The sequence below is a fragment of the Rhyacophila brunnea genome, unplaced genomic scaffold, assembly GCF_057557595.1.
Source record: "Rhyacophila brunnea isolate RB1 unplaced genomic scaffold, BYU_Rbru_1.0 scaffold_14, whole genome shotgun sequence".
Lineage (NCBI taxonomy): Eukaryota > Metazoa > Arthropoda > Insecta > Trichoptera > Rhyacophilidae > Rhyacophila > Rhyacophila brunnea.
This window is the reverse complement of record NW_028232796.1, coordinates 25,663,178-25,687,733: the sequence shown is the minus strand read 5'-3', so window position 1 is coordinate 25,687,733 and position 24,556 is coordinate 25,663,178.

Sequence of the window (24,556 nt, the reverse complement as noted above, 5' to 3'; positions counted from 1 at the left end):
CAGAAAAGATAAGCTTGGTATGGCACACGGCTCGAAACCACATACGGTTTCAGTCCATGGATGGCCTATTATTCACTGTTTTGTTCACTTGTTATTATTATTTAAAATATTAAAGAAGTAATGGATGAGATGTTACGTTTCATTAGAAATAATTGATGACTTCGAAATGCGGTTCTAAAAATGAAACTGTCAATCCAGACACCAGATAAAGGAACGACTCACAGCAAATTAATGTCTTATACGCATTTTGTACTTTTTGGGCCGATAATGATGCAAGGAGCTAAGATAGGCTTTTATCCAGTAGTGGATCTATCCAGACTGATGGTGATGATGGTTATATTAAAGCATCTACGATTGTTTTCCATTTATGATGAACTATCACTCAAAATATGGAAATAGCATATATAACAAAAAACACTGTTATTATGTCGTCACTGTCCAAGCCAACTGCCGTACCCTTAAATATCAAATTGTTGTAAAAAAAACTGTAGGAATTGGATTTATTTCTTATTTTATATATATATATATATATATATATATAATATTTTATTACAAATTGGGATTTTTTTTATTGACACACCAGTGGCTTACGTTTAGGGGTTACATCATTTGGTTGGAATATTTTTGTCAATTTACAAATAACTTAAAAATTAGTTTTGAATTATTTTGATATGAAATATTTTTTGGGATTTGTGATACTTCTTGGCCAGTTCTTGTACGAGTATGCAATAAGTCCATTGTCATCAAAATGTCACTTCGGTGAAAAGTGAGGGTTACGATATTTGGTCTGCTCAGTGAAGATATCGTCGGTTCCATTAAAAAATGGTATATCTGCAAAATCTCAAGTTTTCAGGGGAGTTTGAAACAGTTTAAAAAATGTATGGCACTTGAATCAATTCAAAATAAGTTTTCATAATTCAACGAAAATGCAATTTTTGTAAATTGTGTTATGTTGCATGAGTGTAAAGGCGATTTTTGCGGCTTTAATTATGTAAGTATACAAAAATGTCAAAAACGCATATTTTGCAGATATACAATATTGAAATGGAAATAACGATAAGTAATCATAATGGAATGTGAAATTGAGTAAACCAATAGTTTAAACACAAAATTATCAAGCGTTATTTCAAAAATGCATACTGTTATCTATTCAATAAAAATTACTAACACGTGTTACAAAAAAAACTAAACATTGATAAGCGTCGTCATGACCACACTGTTGTCCTTTAGTGATACGAGAAAGAAGCATGGGTAACTTGGGGCGTGTGAGCAAAGGCGCGATAAGGGGAAGCATAACTTCTGAGGGAAGGCTTTTAAGGAGGGGAAGGAGGGTGCAAGTTAAAGAGGCAGCAGAATCCAGGACCTAAAAGGACCAACAAGTGTCGAGGGCAAGTGTTTCTAAAACAACGAGCCCTCGAACCTGCCTTCAACTCGTCCTTAGGCGGAATCCATCATCGATATTTAAATATTTTTCTTTGTGTTATAATTCATAGCTAAAGTCATGAATGATGAGCTGAGGATTGAATTAATATAACTGCACTGGTGAATTCCATACAATTGTTTTCAACATTCTGTAAATAATGATTTATTATTACTATTCCATTAAAAAATATTGATATTTCGTTGACATTTTAATGCTTAGAAGTAAAAGAAGTATACGTTGCTATGGAAATATTAACAGCATTATCATGTGATATAGTCCATGGAATGCAACCAATGTCAATAATAGAATAGTATGACTTTTCATATAAACCACTTACCTTTACATCCGTTCTACGTAAAAACTGATCATATTTCCTTTTTAATTGTATGTCATTTGTACTCACCCAATCTTAATCCCAATAGTTCCTTAATTCCATAATTCTTAAAAACCCTAATTATAATATCTGTATTTAATATTCTTAGCTATTTTGGTCGGTGCATGTAAATTGATATAGCATTCTGATTCTACTCTCGCTTAGGTCACGCTACTTAGCGGATTTTGACATACCAACTAGACCCAACCACATTTTTATATGTGTAGTCTTGTTGACATTCACAAAATACGTGTAACTTAATGCACGGGTGCATAAGAGTTGACAATATAACATTGCCGATTAAGAAAAAAGCATGCAGTTAAAGCTCTACTCACACAGCACCACGAGAAATGCATACAAACTACAGCATCCGCTATTGCGTCTGTGCTGAATTTGAGTTGGTCGTACGCGGTACTAGCAAGGAGTGGAGGTAGTCTGTTAAGATTCGACATAAATATTGTACACTCAGCTTTGTCAGTCATACTTATCTGTTTTCGTTGAATTAAGAATACATATTACAGATGGTGATTAATTCATTAAGCCATACATAAACCAAACCATAATGAATAAAAATATTCTTCTATCTCTAAAATACCTAAAATAACGTATGATTTAACAGCATAATTTTAGATATTTTATATATATACGAATATATTTTTACTGTTTTCTATTATGGCTTGGTTTTCGCAAGGAATAGAATTTATTTTAAAAACAAAATACATAATGCATCCCTAAAAATTTCTACATCTCTAGGCCACGACCAGCCTGACCAGCCTGATTAAGTTTAGTGTGCACTATTTATGTCGTATCTTAACAGCTTATTACCACCATTCGCCACTGCTATGCGGCATACCTACCTACTTGTCGCTTTTGGCTGAATTTTCTGTTATTTTTATCCGCAAATGGACGATATTATAATGAAAGATGATCATGATAATATATTTTTCGTTCAAGGCGTGAAGAAAACCCCTTACACTGATACATTGTCCATCAGTAATATTATTATCCCAAATGCATCCATTTTGCTTACTTCTTAGAAAAGTATCAGACCATCGATCTGTCTTGTAAAACTGATAACTTTGATGACAAATTAGATTTTTAATAATATCATCAAATCTGTGTATGGTTTTCTAACGCATAACACGTGAAATCATTTAAAATATAAATCCACAAACTCTTTGTTTCGTCATCATACATTTAGTATAATATAGACTTTGTTCTTTGCAAATATTTTTTGAAATTCGAACTTATATTTGATTTATGAGATTTACAAATATAGTGCTGAGATTCTTCGTCTAATGATATTCTATTCCACGGTGTTTAGTTAGCATGATAGCATCAGTACACGTGCATGGATTTACTGGCACCATTAGTGTGTATTTTAAAGTGTCGCAATAATAACTGTTTATACGTAAAAGTGCTGACTGCATGTCCAATCTTATTCTTCAAGCGTAAGCAAGACGCGATGTTGTCATTGTATGGTGCTATTTGACAGGTTCGTAGATAATCGGTAAACTTCTAAATGTTTTGCGTGGTGTAGCTTGTATGTCTTCCGGCAGGTTCGCCGCTATCGTTCTACTGCACATGCGCAACCACCATGCAATTACCAATTATTGCGTTAAAATTCAGAAGCTTCTGAACTTTTTTGATCCATGCATGCTATCTTGCACCTTGCACTATAATACATGTTTATGCGTGAATTTTCTTGTCATGGCGCGATACGTACTGTCAACAGTAAATCCATGCACTGGGTAGCACCATTATTAAATGCGTGGAGTTGTTTTTTTTTTCTTCTGGCAAACTATGTTGTAGTATAAAAACACTCCATCTATTTATTTTATTTAATCCATGGTGCATCCAGATCCACCAAATTGATTAAAACGTACTAGTTTGGATAAGTGTTCTACCGATACCTCTCTTCTTCTTATTGTGCCATCCCCTAGCGGAGGTCGGCCACCATCAAGGCGATATTATCTTTGTCGTCTGCTACCCGGAACAGTTCAGTGGAGCTGCACTCGTACCAATCACGGAGGTTCTTAAGCAGCGCCGTCCTCTGCTACGCTTCCCATTGATCTTTCCTTGAATGACAAGTTGGGGAATGCTGTATTTTTGTCCTCTCATAATGTGGCCGAGGTACTGTAGTTTCCTGGTTTTGATACTACGTAGAACTTCTCGGTCCTTCCCCATTCGATTGAGAACTTCAACATTTGTCACCCGGTAAGTCCAATGTATTTTGAGGATGCGCCTCTATACTGATAATTATTTAATAATGTGATTTTGTATTCTTAACTGTGGCCATTTAGGTACATGATGCCATTATACGAATAAATATAAAGCTCCTACTGACTTAGTTGTGAATATTTGAATGACTAGTAATGTTTTTATTCAATTATATACTTAATAATGAATATAATATTTATATTATTCAATAACATTTATTATCAAACAACCACATACAAGGCAGTGAAATCGTGTAATATAAATTATAATTGCTTTTGATGTAGTGAGCACTGTGTAATTACAGTAACATAATATGAAATATATTCAGTAATAAACTTTGTCCATATCAACAAACAATCTGATATTTGCTTGTGGAAATTCTGGGAAAATTATGTTTCAATAACCCGAACAATAATGGTTTGATGTTTATCAATGCACAGCTGGAAAAAAAGTACTTTGTAATTATTTGCAAATCGCAAAGTTTTTTTTATTTTTTGGTAAGTAGGTACTTAATAAATATGTTTTGCATATTATAGCGCATGGATTTGCGCATTGATTTACTTGCACAAAAATAGTGTGTATTTTAAACTACTCGTATCACGATAGTAACCATGGCCTGAACAAAAACGATGCATAAGTGCGAGTGAGAAAGTATTCGGCACCCTTATAATCTCTGCGACACGCGTTAGAGTAAGATAAACGGTTTACAGATGTGGAAGATGGTTTGCTACGGTGTCGCCGGCAAATCTTAGCTTATTGCTTAACTAAGCGTCGATAACCGTGTTGCTAAAATTGCTATTTTTTGTATTAAACATAAAGTCAGTGGTAAATATTTTTAGTTAATTAAGTAGAAAAGATGGTTCTGTGTGTTGTATTAAAATATGGTAGCCGTACCGATAAGCAAGAAGATGGTATTATGTTTCATAGGTAAGTTGATACATGTTCGTGATAATTTATTTGTATATTATTATATATTTAAATATCAGTGCCTAGTGTTTCCTTAAAATAACTTAAATTATGGATATCTTTACCTAATGGTTGCATTTTGACCGCTTAAAAATACTATACAATAACGTAAAAAATAGAAAATTATATTTTAATTCTGAGCGTCTAGTGTGAGCATTAGCAAAATGGTCTATGGTCTCAAACATTTGTGTACGAATGCGTTCGCTCGCCCACAAACCAAACGCACGGCACGCAGCTTCATTTAGCAATGCAACGGGTGGCGTCATGATGTATCTATAGTCTAAGATAATAACTGTTTACACGTTAAAGTGGTGACTGTCTCTCAATTCTCATTCTTCAAACGAAAGCGAGACGCAATATTGTCATCAAATTATTGGTGCTATTTGATAGATTCACACAGGTTCGGGTAAATTCGTAGATAATCGATAGACGTCAAAATATTATGTTATGTGCGGTGCAGTTGGTATTTCTTCCGGCAGGCTCGCCACCGTCGTTCTACTGATTATCCGCACTGCCATAGATGTACCAATTATTGCGTGGTAAACAAGCTGGCTACAAGGCCTAACTACTAGTGGTATAAAATCAACGTACTGAATGCATACATAAATAAAGTTTTGTTTGGACATCTTTGGTTTTAACATTAATTATAAATTAATGTACACTTTAAAAAAAATATCAGTAAGAAGAAAAATCACAAAAAATACTATGCGATTATTGCATCTATGTTCTGTTGTTGAGGTTAAAACAGTAATTCTCAACCTTTTTTGGATGGCAGAACTTTTGAAAGCATTTTGAAGAAAGAAGAACCGCTTCATATAATTGATGTACAGAAGGGTAAGCATTTACAAAAGAATACATTGACAACTTGCTATTTGTATCAATCAATCAATCAAAATGCACACCATACTAATTTTAGGCTCCAAAGGTATGTTAGTTAATTATTTATTGTATTATATAGCTAATTATTTTTGTCAATTTTGATCATTTTTTCACATAATTTTGTCAATCAAATTGTTTTGTGAATAAAATCAATAGAATTCGGGTAAACACACACACACATCTAAGGCCTTACTAAAAACGTCTAAGCCTCAAGCAATATTATAATGTATTATATGTAGCAAATGGTGGAAGTAGGCTGTTAATATCCACCATAAATAGTGCACATTAAACTTTGTTAGTCATACGTATTTGTTTTTATTGACCGACGTAAGACTACAATAATTTACTGATTGGGCGATATGACAAAATTTCGCACACTTTATCATTCATACTTATTTGTTTTCGTTGGATTAAGAATACATATTACGTATATTGTTGGTTATTTTTTTTTAATTCATTGAGCCCTGCTTAAATCAAAATATAACAAATAAAAAAATACTATGATAAATCTATAAAATAATCAAAGTTTTGTATGTATGATTTAATTGCATCATTTTAAATATTTTGTAGATAGCCGAATATTTTTTATGGCTTGGTTTTTTCAGGGTTTAATTGAATTTTAAAAACTAACCAACACGATCTGTAAAGTGTAGTCTTAATTTCAATGAAAACAAATAAGTATGACTGACAAAGTTTAGTGTGCACAATCTATGTCGGATCTTAATAGTTTACCTCAGCCATTCGCCACTGGTAGGTACATATCACATGACAAAAAAAAATCAGTAATCACTGGAGTCAGAAAATTTGTCATCTCTACGGAATCTACTGTGAACTATTATATTATTCTCATTCCATCTTTAATTTAATGGCACTTATAATATGTCACATGATTTACCCACTTACACGGGATAATACTGCTAACTAACTTATTCATTTGAAAACAGTATTAAGTAACCATTTATTAGACTTCAGACATATCAATTATTTTTATTAATCTCTATAACTAAATCACTTATTTTGTTATACCTATTACCAAAAAGTTTTCAAGGAACACATTTTTAGCAATCATATAAGAATTCACGTGAGATCCCTGACACGGCTCGCGATTCCCTGATTAGAAATCGCTATATTAACTACATATTAAACGCTAATGACATTTTTACGACTACAAACTCAACAGTACATATGTTATTTTCAGTGGAAGTTATTATAATATGCAAGACTGCGAGTCGACGCACATATATATTATTTTGCTCGGTTATTATAAACTACTTTGGCGCTGCTCTTCGCGCATACATAAAGCTACGATAATCGCTTAACCAAAAGCATTATCCCATTCAAGTTAAAGCTCAGCTTAAAGCTTTACGTTTGCGCACTATGTACAGCTGTCGACGTTTCATCAGTTTGTATATGCATATTATAATGGTATACATACTGTTTAAGTCTGTATTTAGCATATATGAGTGCTAAATATTAAAATAGATAACTTAATATTAAACAACTATTATTTTTTTGAAAACTATAGTGATGTTCTATGAAACAAATGAAGCGCTCAGTATATACCTAATATCATTTCCTTCTACTGTGTATTTAAAATATAATTGCATCCTAATAGCCGCAAATAACGTATCCGCCTAGTAAGTCGAGGGTCTCGGGTTTCAATGTTTCTCATGCTGTTTTACAAACGAGTATTTTAACCCAGAGCATAAAGCCAATAGGTTGATCAAATGGCTAACATCTATTTCTCGTTAACAAATATTTGGTGAGGTAGCCTAGCCCTACATCAAATTGTAGATCCAAATAAAAAAAATTACATTTTTCTCATATTTAATGTACGTATTGTATATGGCTTCTTTACAAAGATGTTTATGAAACTTCTCAGTCTAAATTATTCCCTTAGGTATTTTCAGTAGGAATAATTATTTAAATTTTTATAATTTGGAGAAAATAATTCCACTTTACTTAAAGTCATCCTCGTTCTCAAATATTCGTGTTTTCAATTTTTAAATCAAACTATTTTTCTATTGTCCTCGCATTTAATTATCTGAGGGGTGAATTTTCCATGAAACTGCCAATCGTATCATATATATGATTATTTTTTCCGCTAATCAGTCGGAGTATTTTTTCATTAACCTCTTATTTCTATATATTAAACAATAACAAGTATTAATTCAACAAACGCTTCAATGTATTTACACACATCTATTGGTAAGGAGATGAAATAGGGAACAGGCAGGGTTGGTTGATTTGACTCCCAAAATGAATAACTCAGAATTTGGTGCGTGAATGAAATGAATCCTGGTTTTATTATCTCCTTCCAAATAAATATCAATTTAATTATTACAGTCAAGTTTACAGATTTATAATTTAGCTGAGTAAAATCACGTATATGAGTTCTGGTGAATTGCGAAGTCGACCGGGCGAAGTTGAACAATAACCTTACGGTTAAATCTTTGATAACTGACTGACAATTTGATTTCATGTAGTGTGTGTTTTTATGCAGATTCGATACAATAGAAAATGCTGTTATCACTATTTGAATATTTTGATAATCATGCTTTGTTGTGTAATGCATAATTGAATCCGTATATTATAAATAATTGATTTTAATTTTAGACAATTAAACACTTTTTAATTATTAGGCACGATTGATTTTCATATAAACAATTTTGTGCATATCATGATAAATCGTTTGTAAATTATAAATAATTGGTTATTATAATTATTGAATTATTTTGCTAAATTAGCTTTCTGTTAAAAATTGATTGATTCACATAAATCGCTTATTTTGCTATTTCAACAATATTATGTTGCAAGATACATTGTAATTATAAATTATTGGTTTCCTGCCAAGTCATGTAGGTGGTAGGGTATTGACCTCACCACACATCTAATAAACTTGTACCTAACACAGGTTAAGTTAACTTAAACTTTTTTTCTTCGACCATGTCCAATCCTAATAGGATCATATGGGCCTCCACAGAGTAGAGGTTTGTATTAACAGATTTTATTTTTTTACGAGAAATGGGTGTCAGCCACTTGCTCAACCTATCAGGTCCATACCCTGACTCACAAACAAATTGAAAAACAATATGTGTACTTGCCAGACCCATGATTCGAACCTGAGACCCACGGCATGATTGTCTTACGCTTAAGCCGCGCGGCCACCGTGAGTGTCATAAAATTAATACAATATAATTCGTAAATTAATGGGAAAATACCGAGAAGTTCTAGATAGAACTAAAACTATAAAATAACATTATCAGAGAAAAGATATATATAATTCCCCAGATTATTACTCAAGGACAGATGAACAAAATACAAAGCATAGTAAAATATCGCATTTTCTCGCGAAAACACAATATGTAAACCGCACAATGAAAAGACGACATAATATTTCAAGAAGCTCTCAAATTCAATTATCAGCGTTCAGTTGAACATTGTTTCAGCTAGATACTTAACTTTTTTACTACGAGAGCTTTCAACGCTTCGTAATGAAAGACTGCCAATGTAGCATTTACCCTCCCACGGAGCTTTGCATTACTAACATGTTGCATTATTATCTATAACCGCAGCGAATACTTTTATTATCGATACGGATTCGTAATAACATGCTAAACTTTGCCGCGTAACAAAACTCGGTATAAAGAAATTTTAACACTATGCGATATTTTTAATTTACCAAAAAACATTGTCTACCTACATAACAAGTAACGAGTTCAGAACCTTCACAACAATCACAACATATCATTAACATTTTTAAAAGAACTGTTTCTAATTAAGCAAGAATTAATCTCTAAGGAGAGATCATTTTCTTTGGCGCAGATGACGCAATCGATTATTTAAAAGGGGGCCTTGAAACAGCTCAAACAGTTATGAAATTATACTAAAGTCTGCGTATTTCTCAAGAATTGAGTGACATTAGGTAGTAAGTTTAAAAAATTCCCAAAGCAGACCAAAATTCTTTCAACTAACATTAAAGGGACCTATCACACAACTAAAACGTAATTCTAAAAGATACACATTAATTTTTTATTAGGTATCTTCATTGGGGGTCTAAAAATCAGCCAGTGCCAGTGCAGTTGCGCCTCCAAATCCTTATACCCAATCACATCTGCATCAAGTATTGTACCCACACAACACAAACACGGAACCCTCCAAATTAATCGCCCGCTACAGTTTCGGTCTTAATCGAGCCCTACGTTTGGGTGTGAATCATCAGCAGTAAGATTGAGGTCAATACGCACCCAAGTGTGCTTTGACTGGATTTACTAACACGCATTCTAACAAAAGGTTCTCATAGTAGAGTGAAGCATGGTTAACTAACAAAAAACAAATAGTTCTCATTAATAAAATAATATTATGCAAAACAATACTGACGAATAAAACTATGTACGTCTAGCAGTGGCGAAGGGTGGAGGTAGGCTGTTAAGATTCGCTATAAATAGTGCACACTGAACTTTGTTAGTCATATGTATTTGTTTTTATTGAACTAAGACTACAATTTACAGATGGTGTTTTTTAGTATTTAAAAATCAATTAAACTCTGCCTAAACGAAACCATAATAGTTTTGGTCTAATTTGGGCGATACGACAAAATTGTGCACACTTTTTCATTCATAGTTATTTGTTTTCGTTGGATTAAAAATACATATTACACATATTGTTGGTTCATTTTTTTATTTCATTAAGCCCTGCCTAAATCAAACTATAATAAATAAAAAATATTATTCTATCTATAAAATATTCAAAGTTATGTATGATTTAATTGCATAATTTTAGATATTTTATAGATAGACATGTATTGTTTGACTATTATCTATTATGGCTTGGTTTCTCAGGGTTTAAATGAATTTTAAAAACTAACCAACACTTTCTGTAAATTGTAGTCTTATTTCAATGAAAACAAATATGTAAGTCTGAAAAAGTTTAATGTACACTATTTATGGCGGATCTTAACAGCCTACCTCCGCCCTTTGCCACTGACGTCTAGAGTAAGAAGCTACATTTTTTAAACCAATACATTTGGCCTTTGTGGCGACCAAATCATACAGAATTAGCATTTGGTACTTATGTACAATATTGAGATTAATAATCACAAAAATCACGTGTGTCACACATAATAGCCGAATATCAACATAGCTGATAAAAATTACTTGGCTTAATGCGACAAATAAAAAGTTATTTCTCTTCGGCTACCAAGTTTATTCAACGACCAACAGCTAACAAAAATCCCACTAATTATGCTCCAAACTCTTGACTCATCACTCATTTTTTTATAATTAGATTGATGTTTGAATGTCCAACGCGGTCTAACTGGATATTGGTCTCGATAATTGGCTGATTGTAAAAATAAACCTCATTACGTAAGTACGTAATTTGAGGAAGTGTGAACTTGTGAGTAAAAAACTAGACGAGTGCCCGGAGTATTTCTACGCATAGGCAAGACAGAAACCTGAATTCGCTTCAACAATAAATTATTATATTATTATTGTGTAATCATTCTTATGGAACATCGATATTAATAATGAATTTAAAATTATATGCCTGTGATTTAAAAATACATATAATTTGTCTTTTAATTAACGTTGTGACTACCTCCATGGCGCCAAAGCATTAAATATAGTTTTTTTGTCTGTATATAATATTTTATTGCTATAACTTGAAAACAAAGACCAACTTTTAAACGAAACTTGCACATATTATAATCTACATTGTTGCTTCTAATTTAGTAGAGTTTCATTTTAATAGCCGAAGTCAGACATCAAACTTCTTGAAAATAACTCACGTGCAACAATTCATCACAAGTATGCGAAATAGCAGGGATGGAATGGAAAGGTGAGGTGCGAATAAATTATAACAGTTCGTTTCTAAAGACACCGATTGGATATTTATAGAAACGGAACGGATGGTTATAGGGGAGCGCGCCTAGATCCAACCGTCGTCTATCTCATTGATTTGAAGATTTTTTAAATATTTTATCTCCATATTTTGACCGAAAAAAGCGCGGGCTATTGATAGTTATTATTTTTTTGTAATTCGAAGCGATGTAATAATTTTTACAGAGCGGATGCAAAAATGGTTCCAAGTATTGCGTTGCCTATATGCTATACAGTTATACACCATGTCAATAATATGATATACTACTTCATTATATTGAGTTTATTAACCCTAAATAATGATTGATTAAAATGTTCACAAGAAAAATTATTAAGTATAGGTACCTATTCATCCATAATTGTGTTACCTTTTAATTTAGAATTAGTCACTGAAAGTAGGAACGTTTTTTTAAGTCTAACGAATGCATGTCTTGCAGTCTTACATTATCAAGGAGAGGTGTCTTACCAATTAACTACTAACCTTACGGTTGCTTTCCTCTTTCTTTAGCGGTGGTAAATAAAAGCGATCTACGCGTTGCTAATCTCAAATGGCAGACGATGGACTGTGAGAAATGGTTGCAATATTGTGCTCGCCCTAGTATGCTCCGACGCTTATACGCAATAGGGTTCAGTAAGTTAGTAAACGTTTAATATCAAAGACATAATAAGGTCAATGCTTTGGTAAATCATTTTTTACGACAGTAAAATTTCAGTCTCATAAAACATGCGAGAAGACATACGTGAATACGTAGGAAAAGGTGAGAAAATGTATTAAAAATGGTAAGGTAAGAGAAAACAAATTCTAAAATGGAAAAATAAATTGACATGTAAATAAAGGGATCGTTTCTTTTAATCGGGTCGTAAAAGAAAACACATTATAGAATACTCTCATAATAATTTGACAGATTCTTACAGTGCAGTTACTAACATATCGCCTCATCCAATAATGTTGATAGGTGGCACTGCCACCTAGTAGTTTTTTCTAGTTATTGTAATATAGTATTATATGTTATCAATTCAATAATCGTAATCTATATCTGTTCAGACCTACAAACTAATCTGTAGAATGGGCAGAAATGGAACTACGAACTACCATAGGACGCCATTTTGAAAACTTCATTCGAATATCAGATTTTGTCCAGTTACGAGTCTTGATTGGGTAGTTTTCGACAGTGGCTATCCCATCCATTCTTTAGATAAGTTTGTAGGTATGACTATATTATTAAGTATATTTAAATTTAGAATGTCATATTGTGACATAGTAAAAATACTAACGTTCATTTGTTTTTTATTTAGTTTGTGAAATAAATCTGACAGCTATGCGACAACTAACATAAGAAAATTTATCAGATATTAATCCTACGTAGTATTTGTCAGGCATTTTAAAATAGAATAATAATTGCCGTGTTCAAATATTAAGAATCCCCAATCAGTTGTTCGTTTAATAATAAGTCTCTACGCCCGTCATTAAACTTGACCAACAAAACGTCAATCACGTCTGCTCGGCAGCACTAAATAATATTACGAAATAATATTTCGTCGAACACTGATACACTTTCTGCTAATATTATACGCCATTAGCCAAGTGTTGCTCGTTCAATGAACCTCGACCGTTGCCGTTACTGAGGTAACGAGCCAAATAATGTCGATTTTTTTCCAACCGCCTTCGCAGCGCGGTCAAACATTTTGAAAAATATCATGTCCAAAGAGATTTTAAATAGTCCGGACTAAGGGTTGCTATTTCGGGATCCAGAATACCGGAATCCTGGCACATAGCTACATCTCTTGAGAGCAAAATTTCGAGATGTCTTATATAAAATTTTCAGTATTATTTGTAAATACATTCCGGATTTTTTTTTAAATTCAGAAGAGAGCTATATTTTTGGCTATGCACTTTTTCCGTCTTATACGTGGTATAAATGTGAACATTGCTATTCTTGGCAGTATTGACTTGTGTTGTGATAACTATTTTACAAATCGGGAACATCAATTGCTTATTCTCCCAACGTGCAGAACTAACCTCCCATTGATCGTGCCAACTGAGCGGGCAATAATAATTGTGTTCATCCAAACGCTTAGACTATAGATACATCTAGACGCCACCCATTGCATTGCTAAATGAAGCTGCGTGCCGTGCGTTTGGTTTGTGGGCGATTGAACGCATTCGTATACAATTAATGTTTGAGACCATAGACCATTTCGCTAGTGCTCGCACTAGACGCTCAGATTCAAAATATAATATTTAAAAATAAATAATATTTTTTTACGTTATATAGTATTTTTAAGCGGTCAAAATGCAACCATTAGGGAAAAATATCTATAATTTAAGTTATTTTAAAGAAACACTAGGTCACTTTCACCTCCGTGTAGTGCATATTTAACACACACACTAGGCGAACCTGATTAATATTGTGTTATTTTTCTACCAATAATTTATTAACTGTTAGGGCTTGTTTACGCGGGATTAGTACTAATCATTAGTGCGAGTTGTGATAAATAATAATTAGTAATCTACCGGTGAAAACAAACCTTGATGATCACATTAACAATGGCTCAAGTATGATAAATTTCATTAGTGACGTGTTGCTCACCATTTTGAAGAGGGCAACATACACGTTTGCCGGCAAATGTTTGCAATCTATCGACACAGTGTAGGTATTCCACACGACTCTAAGGGCGTCAGCAGTTTCCTGTTTTGGGTCATTATGAAGGAGTCCATTACATCCATTAAATACTTAGACTATAGATACATCCAGACACCACCCATTCCATTACTAAATGAAGCTGCGTGCCGTGCGTTTGGTTTGTGGGCGAGCGAACGCATTCGTATACAAATGTGTGAGACCATTTCGCTAGTGCTCGCCTAAAGTACTCGCACTAGACGCTCAGAATTAAAATATTATTTTCTATTTTTTACGTTATATAGTATTTTTAAGCGGTCAAAATGCAACCATTAGGTAAAGATATCCATAATTTAAGTTATTTTAAAGAAACACTAAGTCACTTGACATTAAAATATATAATAATATACAAATAAATTATCAGGAACATGTATCAACTTACCTATGAAACGTAATACCATCTTCTTGCTTATCAGTACAGCTACCACATTTTAATACAACACACAGAACTATCTTTTCAACTTAATGAACTAAAAATATTTACCACTGACTTTATGTTTAACACAAAAAATATCAATTTTAGCAATACGCGCTCGCAGGTTATCGAAGCTTAGTTAAGAGACAACCCAAGATTTGGTGGCGATACCATAGTAAACCATCCCACACATCTCGTCGCTATAGGATTTGTTTCCGAATATCCATTTTTGTCGAAATCGACATTTTAATGCAGTTCAATTTCTTTTATCGAACTCTACCGAAATCATTTATAAAAACGATATATTTTTATCTAGGAACAGAGATATTTTTTTAAAAAACCCGAATACGCCATGTTAAGTTACAATTACTCCGTGGTGTTCTCCCGAATATCCAACTATTCGTACCTGAATATCCAAGTTAATTTTGGTCGAAATATATCTCTGGATGAGTGTTTATTTCCCGAATATGACTTTAGCCAATCAAACCGCGCTCACGCCGTGCATCTCGCTCCCACATTCACGCTGTCTAGCTCTAAAACAATCACGCCCACTTTCATATGTTTCGGCCGTCCGGAGACTTCTTTCAAATTTCGTCTTATTGATATTGTTTTTAACGTTACTATTGTTTTAATAGTGAATTCATCAAATTTGAAGAGATCATTCATAGCTGATACATCACCAGTTCGCTCTGAACTTACAGTAGAGTTGTGGAAGTGACTATTTTAACCTAAATAACTGCATTTTGTTTTGATAAATGACACAAAATCCCAGCGGTTATATGAATTCTACAGTATGACCCGGCAACTACTATGACGTAAAAAATAATTATTATTTCAAATTATTATTAATCAAACATTGTTGTCTTTATTTTACTTTTAATCTAGGTATTTCTATGAAAATAAAGGCGATGCTATTATTTATTTTTGAATGCGCTGATAGTAAATTTAATTTAATATGTATGTTAGTAACTATTTATTTGGTGGATATTATATACTAAGGATATTGGTACCTACCTAATATTAGCAGCTAATGGTAATTAATTTATACATGCTATTATTTTTTGTTGTTATTCCTTACAATAGTAAATATATAATATTTATTTGGTGGTTTGTAATAAGTTTAATTGTCAATTATAGAAATATATAGATATAATAATATACAGATATATATAAATAGTTTTTTTTTTTTTTTTGGAAAAAGTATTAATATAAAATTGTTAGCAAGTACGAGTAAGTACCATCATAAAATATTGGAGAAATGACCGTGACGGCGGTTAATAATTGAAGTAGTAGATACCTTATAATATATTTTATCAGAAGTTATAAAAAAATATAAAATATAAAAAAATAGTTAATTACTTAAAAACTATTTTATTACTTAATCCGAAAAAAAAACCGAAAAAGCGATTACCGCATGTTATTATTACATACGAACTTGGGTAATTACGATCATTAAGTATTTAAATAGTAGAGGTAATTATTAACAATTATCGTGTAAATAAATATAACATTTGAGGCGCGTACTTTTTGACCACTCAGTAATCTGTGGGCCGTGCAGCAATACGCTACGGTTTTAAATCCCAAACGTCCACGTTTTGTCCCGAATATCCATTATTCTGAGAGAGCGCTAAAAATTTCCCGAATATCCACAGTGAATACTTGTAAATAAAACGCATTTTCTGTGCACTTAATGATTTATACCAGTATATTACTCTTGGAATCTATTCTTAGATAATTTTGCAATCATACAGTATTGAAAGAATGATTGATACATCTACTGATATTAAAATATACGACAATGAAATTTGTTTTTCGTCTCCTGTAAAATTGACATTTGGTCTATTCGGGAAACAAATCCTATAGCGACGATCTGTCAACCTTTTATCTTTCTCTGGCGCGTGTCGCAGAGATTATAAGGGTGCCGAATACTTTTTCACTCGCACTTATGCATCGTTTTTGTTCAGGCCTTGTCCAAATGGCTTCAGATATTGGTATATTCTACCTTAGTGTGGATGAGTTTAGCTAAGTGGACATAAATTATGGTCTACTTGGCTCATTCTCCATACTTCCATGAACATACTTATTTTTTGTATTTACTCTTTTATTAATATTGCTTATTTTCTTTGTTTTTTCATATCATGGTGTGGTTGAATTTGTAAATTATAAAGTTCACTATATGAAAATAAATAAAATAGAATTTGAAACAATAAACTTCTCCTACATCCAACCAAATTAATAAGAAAACTTATTTTATTTATTTTATAAAACATTCGTGTTTTTTTTTTAGAATTATTAATAACCATGTCCTTGCTTTTTCGTACAAGGTGGTTGTTAGTAATTTAGGACAATCACAAACACCTAGACTTTGAGAAAAACACATAAATACTGTGTTCTCACCGGGTTCGAACCCAGAACTCTCGGGCAGAAGGTCAGCGCCTTACCCACTACACGACGAGAGCCGCCTATAGCATTCCTGTTGATACTTGCAAAAGCTGACATATTGGTAAAAAATGGGTTGGGACTAAAAAACACTAATCCCGGAATTGAAATATCTGTCGGCGGTTGCACTCCCTAATCCAGATAGATGGATACAAAGGAATTAAAAGAGATAGTGTGCATTGCTTGTGGAAACCTTTATTGAGTGCGAGGAGAATAATTGAATTCTCGCGTGGCGTTATTGGATATCTATAAGCAATATTTCATATATCATTTCCAACAATCAATCATGATTGAACGTGGCAACACTGACAGGCTGATATAATAGAAAAAAATAACATTTAAGAATTTTAAAAAAGATTCATGAAACTAATTGAATTTTGTTATATATTTAAACATTTCTAATGAGCACCATCAACTTCTGGGTAAATCATTTAGTTCACATGATATCTATTTGATTCCTGATGAAATACATATTTACTTTAATAATTTAATATATTTAAGGGGAGATCTCTAATACGCGAAACCCTCAAAGAAGAAAAACTTCCCATCTCAAGAATCTCAGCAGGCACATTCTAACATATCGCTTAACATAAAAAAGCTAATTGTGATAAATATATCACATTTATCACTTTACGTATTCTGGACCGTCTGAACTGTCAAAGGGTGATATCTTTGAACAGCCGTACAAAGTTAGAGTATGTTAATTTTACATATTGATAATTGAGTTGCAAGACAGACTATTTTGCTGTAATGCCATGACATGACTAATAAAATTGTAGGTAATGTTGATATGTGTGACGTGTCAATACAAAATTATTGTGTTCGGCTCATTACCGACTAGGCGCTGGTTCGGCTTTATCCATAGACTATAGATACATCTAGACGCCACCCGTTGCATTGCTAAATGAAGCTACGTGCCGTGCGTTTGGTTTGTGGGCGAGCGAACGCATTCGCCTACAAATGTTCGAGACTATAGACCATTTCGCTAGTGCTCGCCCAAAGTGCTCGCACTAGACGCTCAGAATTAAAATATAATTTTCTATTTTTTTACGTTATATAGTATTTTTAAGCGGTCAAAATGCAACCATTAGGTAAAGATATCCATAATTTAAGTTATTTTAAAGAAACACCAGGTCACTGATATTAAAATAAATAATAATATACAAATAAATTGTCACGAACATGTATCAACTTACATATGAAACGTAATACCATCTTCTTGCTTATCAGTACGGCTACCATATTTTAATACAACACGCAGAACCACCTTTCCTACTTAATTAACTAAAAATATATACCACTGATTTTATGTTTAACACAAAAAATAGCAAATTTAGCAACACGAACTCGCAGATTATCGATGCTACGTGAAGCGATTCACCACGATTTGCCAGCGATACTTTTGGAAACTGACTCAAAAATATGTAGACCTTTTATCTTACTCTAGCGCGTGTCGCAGAGATAATAAGGGTGCCGAATACTTTCTCACTCGCACTCATGCATCGTTTTTGTTCAGGCCTTGGCTTTATCCGACTTTGTTCGGTCTTATCTACTTGGATGCGACTGCACAAACATATCAGAATTTGACCGACATGTCTCCAACGTAAACTTTTGCCATATTACGAATTGGAGGTAGCCGCCGATAACTGTTTAGTGTATATAATATCTTCAGTGATAATTTGGAATAATGATAATAACGGAAACGTGCTAAAGTGATAACCGTTAAGAATAGATAGACATACAGACTCTGATTTGGGCTTAGCACTCCATCCCCATTTAATAATTTATTCACCGACACTGAGAAAAAATAACCGAAATCATTGCCTAAATCCTATAACGGATATAGTATGCTTTTAATAAAAAAAAAAAAGGATATAGTATGCAAGAAGTCAAAAAAACTTGACGTAGAAATGGAACTACTCTGTAAAAATAAATCATATCATACTAAAGTACCCAAGACGACGAGCAAAATGACTTACAGAGTAACGAAGAGCCCGATGAATTGACGATATAGTAAAGTACGAGTACTTAGAAACAAAAGACCAAATGTGGAGAGAAATGGAGCCAACAAGGAGAGGATTTCATTCAGCAGTAGCTGATGTTTACATACTCCACTCCATTCTACAACGTTTTTCTTAGCTCGTATTCTTATTTGTTTGGTGGTTCTTTGTCCGGTACAAATCTTGCAATCGATTTTTAATTAACTTCCCGACTAGCTAAACAGAGAAATTTATTTTCAGTTAATTCTGTTTTGTATGAAAAGTTATTTCGACACCATTATTGGTTGCTATCTGGGGTCCTAACAACTAAATTATTGATATATACGTGCGATACTATGGAAATCAATATGACATGTCAAGATAACATTTCAGTATTATTTCTATCAAGTACAATTTTTTTTGATCGTTAAAGCTAGTCAAGTCAAGTTTATATGATACAACAGGAATTTTAAAAACGTTGTAAGTATATAAAAAGTTATTTTTATCTTGTAATTATTTGTTTTATTATTGTAAGCTACAAAATCATAGCTGAGGCTTATTTGACTGTACATTTAGGTGTACACTGTATAGTGTCATTACATGAATTATATAAAATTAATTAATTGGTAATTGATAATTTAAACTTTTAAAATTTTCAATGAGTGTTCTTCTTTGAGTCCATCCTATTAGGCTGAGCATCAGCAAACATAGTATAACCTAAGGTTTTGTGAAATTTCCTATTATCTCATTCCACCCCTTATTCTACAACACGTATAAATACCCTTACACTACTGTTTCTGGATAAAAGAGGGTTTTACAATATTATATAAGAAAGAATTCGTCATAATAACTACTCAATTTTGACTTATTCAATATTCTCGAAACATTGATTACATGACAAATTATCTTACATTTTAGATTTTATTCTAGTTCTTAGTTAAATTAAAGGAAGGAAAAACAGTTTCTTGAAGTTGGTCTGTAGTCTTCAATTACGTTCGGTTAACGTGTTATAATTTTTCTTTTGTTGAGGAATAAATAAATTGAGACGTCTTTTTAGCGTAATATCAGCGTTTATCCATTCGCCATGCAAAAGAAAAATGTCTGAATAGGTCCGAATTAGGAATACCTAACAATAAACTGCAAACTATGTATTGCATATATATAGCATCATAATCACCCATATTATAAGTATAACCCACCTGGCAATTAGTCGACTCTAGGATACGTCTCCATCCACCCTGTTATAAGCGCCCTTCACCATATTTACCTCAAGAGCCTGACTCTGCCAACATCGACCAATTAACTCACGTCCCTCATTTCATATTCAATTAATATAGACCGATCGAGTTAATTAATATTCGTTAACAAAAGAGGGTTTAATCACAACTGAGAATTAATTTTGTATTTACCCCTAGCAATCCAGTAGCGAAGGATGGAGGTAGGCTGTTAAAATCTGTCATAAATAGTGCACATTAAACTTTGTGTTTAAAGACTACAATTTACAGATAGAGTTGGTCAGTTTTTAAACCAAACCATAATATTTCTGGCATACTTTGAGCAATACGACAAAATTGTGCACACTTTTTCATTCATACTAATTGGTTTTCATTGGATTAAGAATACATATTAGGTACAAATATTTTTGATTCATTTTTTTAAATTCATTAGCCATACCTAAATCAAACTATAATAGATAAAATAAATTATTCTATATATAAAATATCCAAAGTTATGTATGATTTAATTGTATAATTTTAGATACCTTATAGACAGACGAGTATTTTTTGACTATTATCTAATATGGCTTAGTTTTCGCGGTGTTTAATTGAATTTTGAAAACTAACCAATACAATTTGTTAATTGTAGTCTTATCTCAATGAAAACAAATACACTGACAAAGTTTAGTGTGTACTATTTATGGCGGATCTTAACAGCTTACCTCCACCCTTCGCCACTGTGTAGTGACCATGATGATATTAATATATGGAACGAATCCACTGAAATTTAATGATTCGATTATAATAAGTTAAACTCGTTATTTTGTGTGTCGACTTATATTTATTTGATAAAATTAAAACCAATTCACTTCTGTCTTATAAGTACGTACAAAGATTAGACTCGATCCGATACCATTGGCCTTTAAGTTTGTACCATTGACCCCTTCAGTAACGTCCAAACTCACTGGAGCTTCGCTAAGCCGTGAATTTCTGAATCGTATGACTGGATTGTTTAGAATCAATGATATACTCGTATTTTATAACCATAGACACTGACCATAAAATTTATCATTGTCTTTGGAAGTGGTCATTTTTTGTTGAACAAATTATTATTCCCTAGCCAACGTGTTTTTGTTAAAGAAGTTTTATGCCGCAATATAAAACTTATGGCTTACTGTAATAATTATGACTTTGATTAAAACTCCGAAGACAGTTTTAGAAAACAATTATATTCGATGTTTGGAATTCAGATGTAACATAGATCTTGGCTGCTTTCAGCAAACCACTTCCCTTTATATATCGCAAGTTTTTTTCCACCATTTTAGTTTCAGATACTCTAAGTCAGTCTCTACTCAGTCCAACCACTGCAGTATAGGTATTCTAATAATCATGTTACCTTATGGCAAATCGTAGCACCGTGGGTAGTTGTATGTTGTCAAAAATGTTAAATTTGACATGTTATACCTCGAGGTAGATAACTCTCGGAATACATCATAACATTTTTATCATTGTTTCAATTGATATTTGAGTTAAGTGTTTTATTGGAATGGAGCTACTGGGTTTCAACTAAAATCACCAATGTATCCGTACATGAAGAATAAACTATCCATCAGACAAAATATTCAGATTTGACATATGCACATAACACAAACAAACCATAATAGTTTAGGCATGCTATGGGCGATCCGACAAAATATTGCACACTTTTTCAGTCATACTTATTTGTTTTCGTTAAATTAAGATTAAATATTACAGATGGTATTTTTTGAAGTAGTTATAATTCTTTAGGCGCGTTTGGAAAATCAGATCAGAGTGTATTTTTGGCGTGTGACATGAACACATAATTTATTTTTTCATACAACCATTACGCCACAGAATGATACTGCAATAGTGACGATTATACAGTATAATATTATAGTTTAGAATTGTTCCGTTGCTAGGCAGCAAATTTCTTATTGTCGGCCATTTGCAATTCCTTACATAAACAAACTATTTAACGTCATAGTGGCAGTTGTTACTTTAAAAATAAAAACAATGATAAATAATTATATAATTTTGTAATATAAGTTAAAGTGTAGAAATAAACCAACGGCGTTCCAATAAGCGGGCCTTTTTCTAGAGTGTGTAATTTAACAATATAATTAAGAGCTAGTCGAAGAATCTAGTTTATCACAAGTTTTATTTTTGTTTTGTTACGCCAAAGAAGTATAACTTCTAACGCGCGTACATAAGTACACACACCGATTTTTTTTTAATTTATTAAACCCTGCCTAAACCATACCATAATAGATAAAAAATATTCTTCTGTCTATAAAATATCTAAAATTATCTATGGTTTAATGGCATAATTTTGTTTAATGCACTCCCTAGAGATGTAGATATTTTTGGCGATCCATTATATATTTTGTTTTTTAAATTCTATTTTATTGTTTAATTTGTACTTTTTGAATCATTGTTGTTTTTTTAATTTTATTCTTTTGTATAAAACTATTTTTGCTTTCTTTTTTCCTCCACTTTGTTTTTTCTGATTTTCTGAACTGATTACTTGTAATTTTTATTCTAAATGTCATATTGTGAACGTCCTGAATTAATAATTTGTTATGTACTCAACGTATCTTTTTCAAATAAATAAATAAATAAATAATTTTAGATATTTTATAGTTAAACGAATATTTTTTTACTATCATCTAGGTACTATAGCTTGGATTAGGCAAGTTTTAATTGAAATTTAAAAACTAAAAAACACCATCTACCATTGTAATTTTAGTTCGATGAAAAGAAATACGTTTGATTGACAAAGTTAAGTATGCAATATTTATGTTGAATCTTAATAGCCTACCTCCAACCTTCGCCACTGACTAAGTAGATCTTTATATTAATTTCTTAGACATTTAAAACACTACTTAGTCATTTTATGGACTCCCACAAAAACATTAATTCTGACTTCTGACATAAAATACAGTCAACGACTCGTCACCTACCGAAGTAAAATAATTGTATTCTGTTAATAATTATAATTGTAAAACCGTTGCACAAACTCCCCTACTCATAGTATATAGGTACTTAACTAATAACTGCCTAACAGTTTTTTTATAAACTAAGCATTATATTATTTTAATGTAGATACGTTGTTATGTCTAGCACTCGTAGGTCCTACCTCATGAGTTTTTTCACACGTAGTTTATACGTGATAGTATTGTGTGTAACAGGTGTTTTATAAGCAGGTTCGAAATATCGCATACGCTTGAGAAAAGGTTATGTTATAGTTTGATAGGTATGTTAGATTTTACCACACACGTGATCGGCTTATAACTCTTTTATGCGGTCAGTTTTGGTCACATTGACATAACAGGTATATTAAGTATCTATAAATATATAGATATGATATAACTATTTATTGTCTAATATTTCTCAATCATAGCGGCTGTTTATTTCGATTAAATTATTGATTTACCATGATTGCATTTTTTGAAATCATAAAGAGATATTATTGAATCAAATAAATTACATTTAACATTTGCTTGGTTTATCTGTCGGTAACGCAGCGCAACACACACATACATACATTCTTCTTGTCTGCAAAGGTAGGAACAGCACAGCGCAAAACAGCATAAAACATACACACACTCTCTGTCTGCGCATTTAACCCACGGAAGGCATTGAGCGCATAGACAAAAATGTTGAATAGTGGCACTGCCACCTGGTAATCTTTTTTTTTTCTTTTTTCTAAATGTATAAGGTGTAACTTTAACCATGGACCATGAGTTATGAATCAGTAGGAAGAAACATAATAGCGCGTCCTAAATATGGCCAAGATAATACGCAGTTAGGCTTTGATACTTTGAACTAACTTGAAAAAATTCTACATAATAATATATTGAAAAGCTAAAACAAAATGTTCTATGATTAGTGCATTCACTTTTATTAAAATTAAACAGTGTATGTTGATTGATTTCTTTGTTTAAAAAGTGATCAATTGTAAGGATATCTCTCGCCAATCAGCAGTGTTGACAATTTTGTATTACATTAATCGATAATAATTACTGGTTTTTGACCGCCTTCGTGTAGTGCATATTAATTAACAC